We start from the raw sequence: 20,517 nt of genomic DNA, 5'->3' as shown, positions 1-20,517 counted from the left end.
AAGTTATCTGTTGTAGTTATGGCTGATACTGGGACAGGGCCATCATAGGAAAGAAGGAAATTAAAGAAGAACAAATAAAAGCTAAAAGGGAAAGTGAAAGACAGGCGATAACGTGAGTCGCACTCTGTCGGGCTTTCAACAAATGGAGACAATTACGGGATTGTAAATGATTCAAAACCCGCCCTGAATTGTTCCTCAGTGTTATGTAATATGTCTGTTTAATTTATAAAATAACTTTAGATTGTGGTTGTAAGCAAGTAGCCAACATGAAATTACGCCCCTTTCATTTAGCGCGGACGTTTTATTCCTTTTAGTCCTTGTTTGTGTTGGCCTACTATTTTCTTTTCCCTTGTCGCCCTGTAACGTTACTTGTGCAAAGCATCCTTTGGTTTCATGAAATGCGCCGTATTAATCTAAGTTATTATTAAGTGGTTACAACAATCTTTTAATTCTTTGGCTCATGGCACAGTGACAGTGATACCCAGTTTAGCTCAGGAGATATCCAAAGTAGGCTCAGATACCATATGCAACACTTGAAATGAAACGATGCATCTGTAAAGTTTTCCCTTATTGTAAATTAATGATTTTCTGGCTGAGCAAAACATCCATCGCAGCTATATGACCTCCCGTAACGCTAACTCAGTAATCTACAGTGGGCAATGTAGCACCATAAAGAAAAGACCTTTAAGACACCAGATTTGGTAAAATCACTACCGCTTTTGTCCAAAGTGGCCGCTAGATCAACACAAATTGAAAGTTACATAGATCCACTTTAAGGCATTTTGAGCACTTTAGTTTGTTATTAAGGTAAATTGAGTAATTTAGTTAATTTGTTCAGTTATGAATATGTATAATTGTATCCTAAGAATGTGAAGCATACTTATTGTTGGATTGTATTTTATATGCACTAAACTTTGTGCTTTCATTTCTGTTTGCAGAGCCTTAAGGTTCATAGATTTAGTCTGAACTGAATAAGTACCCTGTGCATTGGTGTGCCTTCACCCTAACACAATAAATTTCAGTAAACTGATACTGGGGTCCTATCAAATGCATTCTGATCGATGTACCGAAGCTAATGTTTATACCAAGAATCAGCTAATAAAGTTCATTAAACTTCCACCAGTTTAGTGACAGTCAAAAGAAACAAAGTTAGCTTTCTGTTGGCTAGACTGTTATTTGAAATATATTAATTATTTCTGTTGGATCATTTTGTTCAGTTTGTTGCGTTTGTGGATTTTAAATTGAATGAATTCTAACATCTTTCCAGCCACACTTACAGAAAACTGATCCGGATTGAAACTCTGGATACATATAACCATCGTACTTCAGTCAAGAAAATGTAAAAATCTAGTGTAACATGCAGCTGAGTTCTCATGAGTCAAACTTTTAACACACTCACACTTCCTAACACCAGGTCTCAATCTCTGTGGTCCACCATGGCCCATCCTGCAGGAAGAAACATCAGAATCAACTTCATACACCTTCACTCAGATCCTCCATTAAGATTAATCTACCATATAATCAATGATATAATCAAAGTAGAGGGAGGCAGGTCAGAACAGCCCGATCCAGCAAGGGAGAGTTCTAGCCCGACCAGAATCCTCTCCTTAACCTGTCTCCCTTAATTATAATGCTATAGTTTTAGACTGCCGGGGCACTTCCTTTGACACAATGAGCTTCTCTCTCCTCTTTATTTCTATCTGTGTACATCCTTGTCCCAGAAATGCTTGTTACTAACTTAGCTCTGCAGTGCCCTGCTGCATCCTGCTATGCCCTGCTATGTCCTGCTACGCCCTGCCATGCTCTGCTGTGCCCTGCTATGTCCTGTAATGCCCTGCAGTGCTCTGCTATGCCATGAACTACTACAACTACTATTTCTGGTCATTGTTATATTATCTTTATTGTGACTATTATTGCCATTGTTCATCACACCAACCGGCAACGTCAGACACCGCCTACCAAGAGCCTGGGTCTGTCTGAGGTTTCTCCCTAAAAGGACGTTTTTCTCATATAAAAAGAGTTTTTCCTCGCCACTGTCGCACTAAATGCTGGCTCCTGGGGGAATTACTGGAATTGTTGGATCTTTGTAAATTATAGAGTGTGGTCATGACCTACTCTATCTGTAAAGTGTATTGAGATAACTCTTGATATGATTTGATACTATAAATACAATTGAATTCAATTAAGTAGTGTGAGAGCTGCTGTCCATACCTGAGAGTGTCCAGTCTCCAGTTTGGATCCTTAAGTCCAGCTGAAAGCAGCTTCACTCCTGAGTCTCCTGGATGATTGTAGCTCAGGTCCAGCACTCTCAGATGGTAGGGGTTGGAGCTCAGAGCTGAGGCCAGAGAAGTAGAGCCTTCCTCTGAGACCAGACAGCCTATCATACTACACACACGCACACGCACACACGCACACACGCACACACACACACACACACACACACACACACACACACACACACACTTATAAAGTCGTATTATATTGTTATCTAAGTAGCTGGCACACACAGTGCCCCCATTTCCCTCACTCTCTCTCCCTCCATCTCTCTGTCTCTCTCTCTCACACACACACACACACACACACACACACACACACACACACACACACACACACACACACACACACACACAATGTAAAGTAAACTCTCTAAGTTTTGCAGTTTGAGTCCTGGTTGTGGAACAGCGGACCAGTTGCCAGATGTGTATACGATACGTGCATCCAGAAACTTTGAATACCTTACACATACTTCAGAAATAAGGGAGACATCAGATATAAGGTGATTGAGAGTAAAACATTGTTTGTGTTTCTGTGAGAATGACTGATTGTTATTTTGCTCTGTTGCAGAACTTCGCCAGTCAGTGAAGTTTCACTTGTTTGTCAGTTTGACACTGCAAACATGTGCCAACTGGTGAGCATTTCTACATTCACTTGTGACTAACTGTCAGAGTGGAAATGACTCTCCTTTATGTGCGCCCAGCTCCGTCAATAAAACAGAATCAGCTTACATGCAACTTTATTATACTGATGGAAAAAAACAGCGTCTTAACATTTCTTTTACCATTTTATTTTATTTATTGCACTATTTAACAGTAGCGTTTACTCAGAGTACATTTCAACTGACCTACTTGGAGACAACATTTCTGTCCAACCATAATTCCTACATAGTCCGTTCAACATAGCTGTGAATACTCTCATGTTGAAGCTGAGAGTCTGCACTGTAAACATATAATAATTGATTTCAAATCTAGTAGAGAGCCAAATAAAAAAAAGAAATGTGTCATTGTCCAAATACATATGGACCTAACTGTAATTAATATATCAAGAAATAACAGCTCAGAGGGTCATCATTTTCAAATAACTGAACACTAACCTGAGAGTTTCCAGTCTGCAGTGTGGACTCTTCAGTCCAGCTGACAGCTGCTTCACTCCTGAATCCTGCAGCTCGTTGTTACTCAGGTCCAGCTCTCTCAGACTAGAGGACTGGGAGCTGAGAACTGAGGACAGAGCTTCACAGCTTCTCTCTGACAGGTTACAGCCACTCAGCCTGAAGAGGAATCAGTAATACATAAGAAAACAATTAAAAACAGTTTGTTTTTTCTAAATGAAGAAAAACTCCATTTAGTCTGGATAGTTGTGTGTGCACGAACAGAGCTTTGTTGGAGGCTTTGACCATTGGCAGCAGCCTCAGAAGAGCCTCCTCTGAAGCAGAGTATTTCTTCAGGTCAAACACTTCCAGATCTTTTTCTGATGACAGTAAGATGAAGACCAGAGCTGACCACTGAGCAGGAGACAGTTTATCTGTGGAGAGACTTCCTGAACTCAGGGACTGTTGGATCTGCTCCACTAGAGAACAATCATTCAGTTCATTCAGACAGTGGAACAGATTGATGCTTCTCTCTGCAGACAGATTCTTACTGATCTTCTTCTTGATGTACTCAACTGTTTTCTGATTGGTCTGTGAGCTTCTTCGTGTCTGTGTCAGCAGACCTCGTAGGAGAGTCTGGTTGGTCTGCAGTGAAAGACCAAGGAGGAAGCGGAGAAAACAAGTCCAGGTGTCCATTTGGACTCTGTAAGGCCTTGTCCACAGCACTCTGGTAGAAATGTGTTGATTTGTCTCTGATCACTTCAGACCTCCGGGAGGTTGTTTGTTCTTCTGTCAGCAGGTTGACTCCAGAGTTGATGAATGTCAGATGGACATGAAGAGCAGCCAGAAACTCCTGAACACTCAGATGGACGAAGCAGAACACCTTGTCCTGGTACAGTCCTCTCTCCTCTTTAAAGATCTGTGTGAACACTCCTGAGTACACTGAGGCTGCTCTGATATCGATGCCACACTCTGTCAGGTCTGATTCATAGAAGATCAGGTTGCCTTTTTGCAGCTGCTCAAAAGCCAGTTTTCCCAGAGACTTGATCATCTTCTTGCTCTTTTTATTCCAGTGTTTATCTGTCTCAGCTCCTCCATCATACTTGATGTTCTTCACTTTGGATTGAACCACCAGGAAGTGGATGTACATCTTAGTCAGGGTCTTGGGCAGCTCTTGTCCCTCTCTGGTCTTCAACACGTCCTCCAGAACTGTAGCAGTGATCCAGGAGAAGACTGGGATGTGGCACATGATGTGGAGGCTTCGTGATGTCTTGATGTGGAAGATGATTCTGCTGGCCTGCTCCTCATCTCTGAATCTCTTCCTGAAGTACTCCTCCTTCTGTGGGTCAGTGAACCCTCTGACCTCTGTCACCATGTCAACACACTCAGGAGGGATCTGATTGGCTGCTGCAGGGCGTGTGGTTATCCAGAGGCGAGCAGTTGGAAGCAGTTTCCCCCTGATGAGGTTTGTCAGCAACACATCCACTGAGGTGGACTCTGTAACATCAGTCAGGATCTCAGTGTTGTGGAAGTCCAGAGGAAGTCGACACTCATCCAGACCGTCAAAGATGAACACGACCTCTTCAAACCTGCTGATTCCTGCTTCTTTGGTTTCACTAAAGAAGTGATCAACAAGTTCCACCAAGCTGTACTTTTCCGCTTTTAGCACATTCAGCTCTCTGAAAGTGAATGGAAATGTGAACTGGATGTCCTGGTTGGCTTTGTCTTCAGCCCAGTCCAGAGTGAACTTCTGTGTTAAGACTGTTTTCCCGATGCCAGCCACTCCCTTTGTCATCACTGTTCTAATTGGTTCATCTCTTCCAGGTGAGGCTTTAAAGATGTCTTCTGGTCTGATTCTTGTTTCTGGTCTGTCTGGTTTCCTGGATGCTGTTTCAATCTGTCTGACCTCATGTTCATCATTGACCTCTGCAGTCCCTCCCTCTATGATGTAGATCTCTGTGAACATCTGATTCAGAAGGGTTGGGTTTCCTGCTTTAGCAATCCCCTCAAACACACACTGGAACTTCTTCTGCAGCTTAGATTTGAGTTTACGCTTACAAACTCCAGAAGGACTTCCTGAATGAACAATCAACAAAGAAGATCAATACTTCAACGAAGACACCTATTATGCTTTCCGTATTTGCTGTCATATCTACAATGTTATAATGTTGGAATTTCATGTTAAATGTGGCCAAACCTTACCTCAAATAATGAGGTAAACAAATTTCAGAGAAATTCCTGTATGCTAAAACGTTTATTTTCTACTCTCTGTCATGTTTTTATGATTGGTCATCTGCTCCAGGCAGGCTACTGCAGTGTTTACATTGTCATGTAGCTAAATCAGGGAAAGCTGTAATCTTGGCAGCCAATCTTGTTTATTTCTCCCTAATGTTGGGCCAAATTACTACTGAAACATGTCCTGTTGTGTAATATTTGGTTTATAACCCTTTCTCTGATTTTTTTGGACTATAGAAAGTGCATCCATCTCTTGAGACATTAGTAAACGTCCCATTTATCAGCATGTTAAATCTTTAGAGAATTCCTCTTACTGCTCTGCAGACGGTCAGCCAGCTCCTCCTGCTTCATTTTCCTCAGGAAGTGCAGTGTGATCTTCAGAAATGCCTCTCTGCTGCTCCTCCTCTGCTCTTCATCCTCACTGTCCAACACCTCCTCATCCTCCCTCTGACTCTCTAGGCATTCTGGGTAATATGGACTCAGAACCTTCTGGATCTTCTTCAACTCGTTCTTCACAAAAGTGCTGATGTCCTCCTCCAGCAGCTGGAACAGAAGATTATATGAATGACAAATCGAACTGAAATCATGGAAGCAATATATGAATTAGTACAGTGCCCGTTGAAAATGTGCCTGTTTGGAACAAGCCGATTGCTTGGCCTGTGGTATTGCTGCTTGTAGAATTCTCCAAAACTAGCCTACTACTGACTTACAGTGTAGCATGGCTGTAGTCAAGTCCACCTTTGTCAAGTCCAAAACAAGACCAAGACCAGGACTAGTCAAGACCAAGTCAAGATCAAGACCAGGACTAGTCGAGAGCGAGACAAGACCAAGACCAGGACTAGTCGAGACCGAGTCAAGACTGATGCTACGTCTGCATCAGAGGAAGACTACTATATTTACCTGACAGAGAACGTTGCAGATTCAGAATTGAATCACAAAATATCATAATGAAAATGTGGAGTAATCAGACATATGCCTCATGGGTTCATGGCAGTGTGCCAACGAACCGGCCCGTTATGAGAGCTAATCAGCACATATCTGCGTTTATCAACCACCAGAACCGGACTGTGTGGATGCATGCAGAGAGAGAGAGAGAGAGAGAGAGAGAGAGAGGGAGAGAGTGCTATTAGTGTTATAATTTAGCAGCAGACTTAATTAACTGGACCCAGGGTGAGTCTGATGAAAACTGCTGTGTCTGCCCGGTCTCGCATTGCACAGCGCTGTGGAGGAAGCTCCAAGATTAGGTGATGTTCTGCCTCTGTTTAGAAGTGGTGAATGTACAGCTCACAGCAACTTAATACAATATAGTGTCTGGCTTGTGTTTCATATTTAGTGTTGGCAAATGGCTTTTTATTGAGTTTCCTCTTAGCGAAATAATAGACACTGAGAAGCAGCGTGACGTAGCGCATTTTTTCCCAACCTTAATCAACACAACAGTTGCAATGTTTCTGTTAGCTATCCGCTTGTGCTCCAGGAACGTGAATAAAAGTTAGCTTGGTATATCCAGCAATCATGTTAAGTTAGAAGCTGCAAAAACTGAACCACAGCCCAAGCTGGAAAACCTCCCCCACCCCCGCTGCTGTCCAGAGCGTGTGAAGAGCCTGCTGCGTGCTGCACCAGCAGTTTATTGTTAGGCCGTTTAGTTTTATTTTTAATATCCAATATCCAATGCCAAATATCTCCAAAATCCAAACCCCAAGTTCACTGGTACCCAGGAAACCAAGTGTGAAGTAGATTGGATGAACAGTTCATGAGTTATTTCAAAGACAGACACACTTATATAACAGAGGTGTCCTGCTTTATTAGATAGATGATAAATCAAACTGAAATCATGAAAGCAAACATCAGATCCATGTTGAACAGACTGACAAGCCACTGGTCTAAAAAGTGCAGCATGGAGATGATTGTGAACAGAATAGATGTAAAAGTAGTTGTTGTACATGTACAGACCATAAATATGGAGTCCAGGTGTGTTTGATGCTGCTGGGCAGACTGACCACTGGGAACCTCTGAGCTCTCCTGGTCCACTCTGTGGAAGAATCAGGACGAATTAGCTCACATTATGTCTGTCCACACCGAGACAAATACAAGGTAAAGGTCCATGATGTGATAATTCGATGTTAAAAGTGAATCAGAGGACTCCCTGTAGTGGTAAACCTTTACTAGTCCTGCTGATTATCACTTTGAAATCCTCACCTTTGATCATCAGAGTGGCGTCCATCTTTGAAGAATATTGGTTCATCCATAGACCGGTCACTCTTCATGGACACACAGCTGGGTTCAGGTTCTTCCAGATTCCTCCTGATAGAAACACGAGATAAATTCTGCACTGCACCCACAACACACTGAGACAAAACCTGTCAGTGGTTAAAAACAGAGTCTGTACAGTATATTGTATAGGTAGTTATTGGTCACATTGTGTATGATCCATGATCAATATTTCATTTAGACATGTTTTAATGTATAATTTAAAGATGTATTCAGTGCAGTGTGCAGCTTGGAAATGATGCTGTGGGGTGACCATGATGGTGGAATAGTAATGCTAATAAGCAATTTTAGGTTTTAACACAGTTGCAGGTCAAATATATAACTTTTTCTATATTTAGGTTTCATGTTATTCATTGTCAAATGCACATTTACAGTGAAGCAATATATATTGCAGTTACGTTAAAATATATATTATGTTTGTAGTAGACAGGTGTACAGTAATTGCAAAATGAATAACTTGAATATACTGTAATTTTACATTTAACTTCTGCTCACCTTTGATCAACAGAGTGGCGTCCATCTTTGAACGTTAAAGGAGGATCCATAGACTTGTCACTCTTCATGGACACACAGCTGGGTTCAGGTTCAGGACAGTCTGGTCTCTGATGGTTCCTGATAGAAAGAAAGTCATTAAAGCTCACTTATTTAGGGAAATACTATCTGAATCAAAGACTTTCATTTATAATTTAAAAGGTTTGAATACAATACAGACATTGTGTACGTGGTACTGAACACAACTTACTGCTACCTACTTTTTGTCTTGTTGTTTAAACTCAATATTAAAATTCTTCGACCGGTCACTCTTAAAAGACACACAGCTGGGTCCAGGTCCAGGTCTGTGCTGCTTCTTTGGGCTGAAACACAGCACACACAGAGCTTTAAGTGTGAATGATGATGGTGGAGTGATCTGAGTGGTGGACAGTTAGAGATGGTCCTCTCACCTCTGAGCTTTGGTCTGGCTGTCATGTTCCCCACACAGAGTGGTTTTAGAGGGAGGGACTCCCTCCTCTCTGTCCTCACACTGACTCATAGCAGAGTCCACACCTTCATCTGGAGAGGAAACACTGAGAGCAGCAGTCCAATCATTCATCCTCACATAATTTCTCCTGGAAAAAAGCTAAATATCATCAGCTCGTCCTCTGATTGGCTGCTTCTCTCTGTTTCATATCAGTGTCAGTTGAATCCTTTTGGCATGTTGGACTGTTGCTCAGACTAAAGAAGCAGTTAGAAAACATGACTGAACTCTCTACTGAGGGCCTTTCACATTTCATTCACTCAACACACGTATCAACACATGGATCAATAGTGGTTTGTTATTGGACAGAGAAGATGCTGATGGTTCTCATTGGTCAGTGGTGAGGACTAATCAGAGCAGAGGAAGCTGCCATGAGCTGCTCTACTTCTATCAGTCCACTAAATGGCTTCATGGAGCTGTTTGGAGGATTTTACTGCTTCATTGAAATCAGAGCTGAATGTCACTTTGTGTGGTGGCCATCTTTAATCCTGACATTTGGTTTATTTAAGAGAATAAATCAGAGAAGCTGCCGAAATCAGCTGGAGGAGGTGTAGTTATTCACTGTGACCACTAGAGGTACGTCCACTATTTTTTACAATCTAAGGGCTGAACACACTCTAGCTGTTTGCGATTTCCCAAAAATATTTATTAATTTAATGATTAAATAAGGTAGTGTCTCAAACTTACCTCAATTATAACTTGTCTCCTGGTAGTTGTACTACAGCACTTTCTTTAAAAAACAAAACAAATTAATAAATATTTTTGTTGTATCTATTTTCGGTGTTGTAATGTGTAGACGTCCCTAAGCACTCGTACTGCCCGGTAGCAGTAGCAGAGGGTTAGGGTTAGGGTTAGCAGAAGCCAGCAGGAAAGTGTTATTTATATAAACTCCTGGTGTACTTACAAACTTTCCAATCCATTGTTTTATGAGTACATAACCTATTTGTACTACTGTAGAAGTTTGGTATAATTTCGGGCATTATTAGCGGGGTAATTTACGAGATACAAAGTGCAAAGGACCCTAGGGTGAAATTACTCCGAACCATCACTTTAAGATGTCCATAGTAACAGCAAGCTCCACCAATTAGAGACGTTCTGATACACTTAGGATTGTGGGTAGTGTAGTACTTCTCCATGACATCATGAATAAAACTTGATTTTCTTAAAACAAGTTAATTTCATACAGACTTGTGGCTTCAACATGAGCATGAACCTCCGAATCACCTTCTCACAGCTTGGGGTCAGTCTACCTCGGATGGTTTAGACATTATAGCTGATAATCAAAATCCTTACAGAGAAAATTAATGAGACTTTCACTTCTGGAATCATACTGTTGACACATGAACTTACCGCAGACACTTGACTGTCCTGCTGTTATTACTGACACATGAACTAACCGCAGACAGTTGCCTAATGCTGTGGTTCCCAAAACTTTTTCCGATGAAGGACACTTAAACTGACATCAATTAGACCACTGACTGATAGGGTTTTTGCTTTTAGATGTCCTTTTTGGTGGGGATCCCCAGAACCCCCATCAAGGACCCCGGACCCCACTTTGGGAACCACTGGTCTAATGGACTCACAGCAGCGCGCCACTGAGAATGATTTAGTTACACTGGAATGGATATTTATTATTTTAAATAAACAGGAAACACTGATATATGAAACTGCCAATTTGATTTTTTTACTTATTAATCAATGTTGCCAGACGCCTGTCTGCAGTTAGTTCTGTTCCACTTTAACCCCCGTATGACTGAACTTTATTATTATTAAGGCTTGGTGAAATGATGCCCCACTGCAACTAAATTACATTTTGTTAAAGAACAACAATGACATGTAATGTAATGTAACAGTAAAGATAAGAAGCAGTACTTACAGTTTACAGACGTCTCTCCGTTGCTTTAATGTGTGTCATGTTTCCTTCTGTGATCAAAATGGAGTTTTTATTCTCAGTTCCCTCTTTCCATCTGGGGCGCGCCCACTAACACATGATTAAAGGAGAAGGACACTAGGAGAGCTCAGACCTCTGCCAAGCCATGATCTATTTCAGAATGTTAACCGTCTTAAGGAGAAGTTCACATGACTTTCCCAGTGGGGAACACTTTTTTTTATTACTCCGACACCACATGAATGCAGCACAAATGCTCTCTCATCTCGCAAGGTTATTGAAAGTAAAAAATCGGCCCAATTATTTGGGTCCTCTCCAAAATGTAATGGGTTCTTCGTTGGCCCATGCTCCACACTTCAATAAAACACCTTTAATGAAACGTCAACTCAAAAGTGGGCGCTCACTGTTGAGCTCTATAGAGAGGTGAAGTCTCTCCCCTTCCTGTCGACAATCATGGGACCTTATTTCAGATAAAATATGTTCTGTAGTGAACGGGGAGAGACCAATCATTATTTTGATCCTGTTTGAATTGAGCCATGACATGACACATATGATTTTATGAGTATGTGTAAATTTACATATCAGTTTGTTAATTTAAAAGATAATTTAAAATTTTAAAAGTGTCAAGAAACACTCAGTTTGTGGTAAAACTGTTAAAGTATCAGACTGTGAAATACGTCATTAGAAAGACTCCACACTTCAAAGTGTCATGGCTGACGTCTCTCTGACGCCTGTATGTTTGGTAGCGCGATGTAATGTTACTCACACGAGCAAAGGATTTCTTTCTCTGGGTATCAGGCAGCAAAGGTGAAACAAGACCCAGACTCAACGGGAACGTTTGAAAAGGTAAGAAACAAACATTTATTCTCTCATCTTAGTTAGAATGTTTTCATGAGTTTGTATTATTCTTTGAATAACATTCAACACAGAATGACAACAGATATTCCAGTGCACCCCCCACATCATATGCAATAATAAAATAAAATACTCTCATCAATCATCACCCTCGGCCTCGTCAACGAGGGAGGAGGTGGAGCCTCCCATGGCTCAGGAGGAAGCGCCCTGAAGGAGGAGGCAGACGGAGAGTCAGCATCTACTGGAGGAATCAACTATTCTAAAAAGTGATTCACTTGTTTAACTTACTTCTTTAACTGCATAGTGGATGGACCTGGGAGAATGTGCTGAAAATAATGCAACATTATGTTATTCTAATATGGTTATGGAATCACGTTTATTTGTCATGTCAGTGGAATATAAAATCAGGTTTTACTCTCTAAGTTTGGAGACAGTAGTTTTGGTTTTGCTTCGTCCAAACACACTAAATATTTCAGAGATAGAAACCAGAATTTAAGTCTTTCATTTTCTATGGAGGTTTATAAAAAAGATGTGTGGTCTCTTCCTTTCTCCCGTGAAGTTTCTGAATGTTAATTTGCTCTTTTGTTTAGAAGAACAGCTTCCAGAACATAGATAGTAGTGTGGGACAGACATCACAGACATTGATTAACATGAGATGGAGGAAAGGAAATTATCAGACAGAGACACATTTTTATTGTCTTGCTTTTATGTTATGCCGTCTTTATATCGTCTTTTTTATTGTCTTTTTACCCTATCGCCTGCTAATTTCATTTTGGTTATTGAATTGTAACTTTTTCTGTCCTTTAAAGCGGCCCCATCTTTGTTTTACTATTACAATGGTGTGTACATAATGTGTGTTGATTTGTATGTGCTTTTGTTTCTTCTGTCAAAGCTCGTTGTAAACTATTGTTTTTAAAGGTGCTATACAAATAAAGTTATTTTATTGTTTAAATTAATCCCAAATATTCTCTGATCCCAGGTTCTCAAACTGTGAGGATTTTCCTTTGTCATATATAATATTAAACTGAATATAGTTAAGATGTAATTAAAAGACTAATTAGCATCAGTGTCCTCCAAAGGAACAGATATTCAGAGCTCCATTAGTGCGTGACATTGCTCAGACTGTTGAACATACAGATGTCATGTTCTGCTTCAGCTCCTCCACAGTTTGGTCCTTGAACAAGGACTTTAAATCTGTGTGACCACCTCAGGAGCTCCAGCTTCAGATGTGTGTGTGTGATACAGACACACACACACACACACACACACACACACACATCTGGAGACACATGTTCTCTATCTCTATCAGAGATCACTTCATGTATTAATATAAAATCAAATCTCAAAGCATTTGTCTCTGTGTCTGGTTTGTCTTTTATCTGTCTTTGAATGACAAAATAAAACATTATCATCAACACATTAAACTAATTCCAAGGATTAAAAGTGAATGAATACTGTGTGTAGTTTGAAGAATGCATGCAGCCAGAGGGAATTCCTCTCTCTGTACCTCAATGCAGATGCTTCCTGCTGATAGTGAAGTTAGACTTTAGGTAAGCTGCACCTGCAGTACAGCTGCTGGCTGAATGAGAAACTGCAGAGCGGCATGAGGACATTTAAACAAACAGCTGCAGGACAGGGGACAGTTGGACTCAGCTGACTGCAGACAGGACACTCACACACACAGGATGAATGATCCTGCCAGCTGTCTGAGATCTCCATGCATCCTCTTTCATTTAAGCCCCGATGTGCAGAGTCACCACCGCTCTAAATAAAACTACTATTCACCAACATAGGTTGCAACATGTTTTAGTACTACAACCTAACATACACAGCCAGCAGGTACACAGAGCCGGAGCAATACATTTCTTTCCACCAAATCCACTCATTTGTGCAAACACACTTGTCGCTAAAAATAATTCAGATATATATTTAACGTTTGTAATGTGAAAACTCAGGATTGCAAAGGCTGACGATGACAATCTTTTCAGGACTTTTAGTAGAGGTCATGACATGTAAGTAAAGCTAATTGGGTCATTGTTAAGACTTTACATTCCTGAGTTGGGGGGGTGCAGTCTTATTTTGACATTGGCAGAGACTGCTGAAATAAGACTGCACCCCTGTAACACATTACATAACGTTAAATATGAATCTGATTTGTTTTTATTGACAAGTATCTTTACACAGACGAGTGGATTTGGTGAAATAAAAAATGTATTGCTGCGTCTTCACGTCAGGTGCAGTCCTATTTCAGCAGGCAGTCGTTTTTAATATACATAGAATAAAACATCTACTCTTTTGATGGTCAAAAAACACAAACAATCACAAAATCAGGGGTTGGGGAAAAATTGATACAGCAAAGTATCGCAATATTTTCTGTGGCGATACTGTATCGATATATAGACGCCGAATATTGATCTATTATTATATATGTGTTGGTCAGTTTGTCTGCTGGACAATCACATTTTGCAGCAAAAAAACTTAAGTGAGAAGAAAAAGAGAAATTTATCTTTTTAGATAAAACAGATGTTGGCAAAGTTTCCTTTTGGGGGTATCATTTGAAATTGGGAAAAATTTGAAGTTGGAAAAAAAGGTAATAAATTGTAATATATTGCAGAATATTGCAATATGTTTAAAACCGCAATAACATCGTATGGTGACATAAGTCGTATCGTGAGGCGATTCCCACCCCTACTAGTTAATACATAGAACATTAATCAGCAACTATTTAGCTTATTTATCTTAATCAGTTAACTTTATGAACATATTTCTTACAGTGTTTAACATGTTTTATTGTAATTTTCTACCACCATAAGAAACCAACGATCAGCAGAACCATCAATGAGGTTAATTTGTGATTCTTTGCTCATTTAGTCCAAACTTATTAATTTAATTCCACTTGAATTCATGTCTTGGAAATGTATCTGTACCAAACTCTTGCATAGTAAACTGGGTTTGGACGGCCCTGTCCATGGTGAGTATTTATAATCCTTACTCACCCTTCGTGTTGCTCTTTTATTTTGAAGGTAACTTCCCCTTTTCCAGTCCAGCCAGTGTGGCTAACTGTGGCTAGCTTGGTGCAGCTCTCCTTCAGCTCACCGCCGTGAACAATGTTCTTTTTCTCCAGAGACATTTCCAGGACAGGTACGTATCGACCGCTTGTCCGGTCAAGATGAATATCTTCTTCTCCCATTACGGTCCTGAATGATGCAAGCTGAACACTGAAACATGTCTGTTTAGTTCCATCTCCCCCCCACCAAACTCCATTATAAATCTAACAGTATAATGTTGCTGGACTTACAGGCATGTGTAAACACTGTTAAACATGACAAAGGAAGAAGAATTATGACCAAGAAAGTCATAAAAAATCAAGTCCAGGCACTCAAGGTTGGTTACAAAAAGTGATAAAAAGGCCTTCATTAAATAGGGCAAGACATTACAAATACACCAACGCGTGTCGGCTTAAGCCTTTCTCAGGGGCTGTTCACATTGAACGCGGCATGCGCTGCGCTCGCCAATGGGTTGTCCTATTCCCAAACATATTTGTTGTGCTTGCCGCCGGGCTCAGCGCAAATTTACGTCATACATGCGCCAATATTTGAATGCATGTCACGTCTGCGTCCGGTGTTTACATCAGACGTGCAGTACATGCAACATTGTGTAGGATACACAGTAGTGATGTGGTGGCGAAGATGTTTCTGTCTTTGAACCAAAAGAAAGCCTTGGCACTTACACTGGTTGTGAGGAGAAGAAAGAGGAAGGCAGCAGCAAGAAGGGTGTGGGTGCACGAGACCCTCAGGTCCAGAGAGCAGTGGGGGAATTCCGGCTGGTGAAGGAGCACCGCTTTCACTTTGACCGGTTCCAGGGGTACTTTTGGCTCAACAGGGAGCAATTTGACAGTCTGCAGACGAGAGTCGGGCCTACGATTTCCCGGATGCGAACAACATTCCGAAAGCCCATTTCTACAACGGAGAGTCTGGCTATTTGTCTCTCCCTAACGTGTGGCCCCAGAAAAGACAGTATGGAAAAGTACTTCCAAGTACTTTTTTGGTCTGCCCCTGCACCACTTTTTTGTCCCTCTGTTGCCTCCTCTCCTTTATGTACCTGTCCCTTAGGTCCTTCCACCTTTTCTTACACTCCTCCTCTAAATAGATGAAGACGTGTAGATTATTTTCATTTCTAAATAAAATTTGCATTTCAACACTATGTGTCATTGCATGTTTACATATATAAGTAAGAGGTCTGCAGTCATTGCAGTTGGGTATAATACAGCTAAGATATGAGCCTACATTCATACATTAATCATTTGTTCTCTGGAAAACACTTTGTCTTATGCATATGTGCAATTAATTCCTCCAAAACTGGAGCTTGCACACGTGGAAATGGGTAGTTATTCTGTGTAAAGGCCATATACTTAGCTACCTATGTGTAAACTTCAATGAAAATGAACATGACTTGTGTCAATCATTCCAAACATATCTTACATCATATAAACATACAAATACAAATGTATCCTACAAATACCTCTATGGAGCTGTATAATCAACTTGGTATTTGGTTTTCGCAGCTCACAACAGTAGGCTACAGTTCTTCTCAGTTGCTTTGGCGCATTTCTCAGATCAGAGATGACAATAATGTGTAACTTTAGGGAATAGTGCTCCCTTTCATGTGCATTGTTCATTAGACTATACTTACAGAGTGACCTGTTAAATATGGACAACAACACAAAGCAGTTTCACTATCTTGGTATAAGCAATGGCGTAAGGACTTGTCAGTTTGATTCATTGGTATAAATACTTGCTTTGGACACAAACAAAAGATTTCCAGCAAGATACACGATTTTTCAGGTCAGTCACTATGCGGTGCAGTTTACACCAATTGTTCTTGCGCCCGCACGCCATTGACAATAATTCAATTCAATTCAATTTTATTTATAGTATCAAATCATAACAAGAGTTATCTCGAGACACGTTACAGATAGAGTAGGTCTAGACCACACTCTGTAATTTACAAAGCCCCAACAATTACAGTGGCTCCCTCAAGAGCAAGCATTAGCAGTAGCTATTGCGACAGTGGCAAGGAAAAACTCCCTTTTAGGAAGAAACCTCGGACAGACCCAGACTCTTGGTAGGCGGTGTCGGACGGCGGTGATGAACAGTGGCAATAATAGTCATAATAAAGATAATGGGACAGTGACTACAATGGTGGTCGTAGTAGTTCATGTCATAGTAGGGCACAGCAGGGCGTTATGGGGTGTAGTGTGGCACAGCAGAGCATGGGTAGACGCGGCAGGACGCAGCAGGACACAGCCAGACACTGCGGGGAATCGCAGAGCGTAGCAGGGTGTAGCAGGTCCACAGCGACAGCTTGACCCAAGACCCAGGTCTTGGTGCCACCCTAATCCAAGGCGATATTCTGGGTGAAGAACAAACATAGGGACTCCGGGGAGTAAACTCCCAAGAGATAAGTTAGTAACAGGCATTTCTGGGACAAGGATGCGCACAAACGGAAAAAGTGAAATGAGGGAATAAATAGCAGGTCATTGTGTCATTGGAAGGAACGAACTTCCCCAGCAGTCTAGAGTTATAATAGCATAACTAGGAGAGGCAGGCTAAAGAGAGGATAATAGATAGATAGATAATCTATAAGATAATACATATTAAAAACTAAGTAACACAAAACAAAGTGAAGTACAAGTGTAGTAAAACGTAATTCATGAAGTGCAGACAGACAGTTTAACTGCTGTACTTTCCCAGATGTTGTCTTTATAATCTTTATTTTGTTTGTCAAAGAGCACACTATGCCGCGAGATCTAATGGATCGATACCCACATTGTTGTGTGACAGTATGAACAGAGATTGACGTCTGAGAGAATCTATTGATTGCATTAAACAAAACTCATTTCATGGTTGGCTTGTTTTTAATCGGCATCCATCCAAACAGTTGTGGAAGGCAAAACAAATGAATGTTTTGCATTCGGTGTGAAAAGGAGCACAGAGAGATGGGCTCGAATGTAGTGTGTGATGGTGAACAGACTGAACTTTGATTTCAGCAGCTGATCTTCAGTCAGTGTTTCTGTCCACAGGAGAGACTCTCAGTCCTGTAGAGGACACAGAGACACTGAGGAACCAGAGCAGACCCCAAAGCCAGGATAAAAGGGTTGAGTGAATGTGGCTTTGAAGGTGTGGAGGTGGATCAATGAGTCAGAGGAGACTGTGTAGAAGGACAGAGTGCCAGCAGGACAGTCCACAAACACTGCTACTCTGTTAGAGACAGATGAGGAAGTGAGGGCTGTTTCTCTCTTATTGTGCCAGAGTAACCATCATCATAGCACCTCAGACCCCAGGACTGATCATTCCCTCCAAACACACAGTCTTTACTGTTTCCTCTCCTTCTGATTCCTCTGTAACTCACTGATGTATTAACCTTTCCTCTCATCTCTACCTCCCAGTAACAGCGACCAGTTAGACCATTTCTACACAGCAGTTGAGGCCAGGAGTCAAATCTGTCTGGATGATCAGGATATGACTGATCCTCTCCCACATTTGTCACCTTCCTGTTGTTGTCAGACAGTTTGAGGTTTCTGTTTACTGTGTTTGGGTCCAGTTCCAGTTCACAGACATCTGATGGAGAGAACAAGACACAATACAGCTGCAGTTATCATCTAATGATTTATTAACAACTTTACTGACAATTACTGAAAGAAAAACATTTAAACTTTCATTTCATATTCAGCTGTGAATGATGTTTAACAAACTTTAACTTCAACAATCCAGTTATAACAATTCATTCAGTTTATAAATACATCTGATGGTGATCTACATATTTACAGCTGTGTAGACTGAAAACACACAATCACAACAAACAATGTTTTATTATTAAGATTCCACCTGATCACCTGCAGCTGGCACATCACACTGAAGTCAGTGTGATGTGCATATCTTGTCCCAGGTCTCCATTCAAGGAGGAACTGGAAGGTAAATCCACCGCAACTCACTTAATTGTACATCTTTACAATATCAATTAAACTGAAAAAAATTATAAACGCAGCACTTTTGTTTTTGCCCCCATTTTTCATGAGCTGAACTCAAAGATCTAAGATGTTTTCTATGTACACAAAAGGCTTATTTCTCTCAAATATTTTTCACAAATCTGTCTAAATCTGTTAGTGAGCAATTCTCCTTTGCAGAGATAATCCATCCACCTCACAGGTGTGGCATATCAAGATGCTGATTAGACAGCATGATTATTGCACAGGTGTGCCACAATAAAAGGCCACTCAAAATGTGCAGTTTTATCACACAGCACAATGCCACAGATGTCGGAAGTTTTGAGGGAGCGTGCAATTAGCATGCTGACTGCAGGAATGTCCACCAGAGCTGTTGCCTCTGAATTGAATGTTCATTTCTCTACCATAAGCCATCTCCAAAGGCGTTTCAGAGAATTTGGCAGTACATCCAACCAGCCTCACAACCGCAGACCATGTGTAACCACACCAGCCCAGGACCTCCACATCCAGCATCTTCACCTCCAAGATCGTCTGAGACCAGCCACCCGGACAGCTGCTACAACAATCGGTTTACATAACCAAAGAAAAACATTCTGCACAAACTGTCAGAAACCGTCTCAGGGAAGCTCATTTGCATGCTTGTCGTCCTCATCGGGGTCTCGACCTGACTGCAGTTTTTCGTCGTAACCGACTTGAGTGGGCAAATGCTCACATTCAATGGTGTCTGGCACTTTGGAGAGGTGTTCTCTTCACGGATGAATCCCGGTTTTCACTGTACAGGGCAGATGGCAGCGTGTATGGCATTGTGTGTGTGAGCGGTTTGCTGATGTCAACGTTGTGGATCGAGTGGCCCATGGTGGTGGTGCGGTTATGGTATGGGCAGGCATATGCCTGCCCATACCATAACGAACACAGGTGCATTTTATTGATGGCATTTTTAATGCACAGAGATACCATGACGAGATTCTGAGGCCCATTGTTGTGCCATTCCTCCACGGCCATCACCTCATGTTGCAGCATAATAATGCACTGCCCCATGTTGCAAGGATCTGTACACCATTCCTAGAAGCTGAAAACATCCTAGTTCTTGCATGGCCAACATACTCACCGGACATGTCATCCATTGAGCATGTTTGGGATGCTCTGGATTGGCGTATACGAGGCATATACGAGGAGTGGACCAACATTCCACAGGCCACAATCAACAACCTGATCAACTTTATGCGAAGGACATGTGTTGCACTGCGTGAGGCAAATGCTAGTCACACCAGATACTGACTGGTTTTCGTTTTTTGAGTTCAGCTCATGAAAAATGGGGGCAAAAACAAAGGTGTTGCGTTTATAATTTTGTTCAGTGTATGTCGTGTTGTGTTTATGGTTTGTAGGTTTTTTTAAACACTGATTTATTAAAAACATCCGGAGATGAAAACTCATCAACTTAAATGTCAGAAGTACGAGTTTATAAGCAGCACTTGAAGGCAACAACACTCTTCTCTAATATCAGCGACAGTCAAAAGAAACAAAGTTAGCTTTCTGTTGGCTAGACTGTAAATAAAATATATCTATTAGTTCTGTTAGATCACTTTGTTCAGTTTGTTGCGTTTGTGGATTTTAAATTGATTGATTGAGTTCTAACATCTTTCCAGCCACACTGACAGAAAACAGATCCTGACTGAAACTCTGGAGAAATTCATCATCGTACTTTAGTCAAGAAAATGTAAAAATCTAGTGTAACATGCAGCTGACTTCTCATGAAACAAACTTTAAACACACTCACACTTCTTCACACCAGGTCTCAGTCTCTGCAGTCCACCATGGTCCGTCCTGCCGGAAGAAACAATGTCAGAATCAACTTCATACACTCAGATCCTCCATTAAACATGAAC

At 41.1% G+C, this 20,517-nt stretch overlaps 1 pseudogene; it reads right to left on the bottom strand.

Annotated features, from left to right (window-relative positions):
• LOC116048211 overlaps positions 1-20,517 on the bottom strand; it is a 243,840-nt pseudogene that overhangs the window by 1,212 nt on the left and 222,111 nt on the right.

The sequence above is a fragment of the Sander lucioperca genome, chromosome 2 (assembly GCF_008315115.2).
Source record: "Sander lucioperca isolate FBNREF2018 chromosome 2, SLUC_FBN_1.2, whole genome shotgun sequence".
NCBI classification, from domain to species: domain Eukaryota; kingdom Metazoa; phylum Chordata; class Actinopteri; order Perciformes; family Percidae; genus Sander; species Sander lucioperca.
This window is presented reverse-complemented; position numbering and strand designations above follow the sequence as displayed.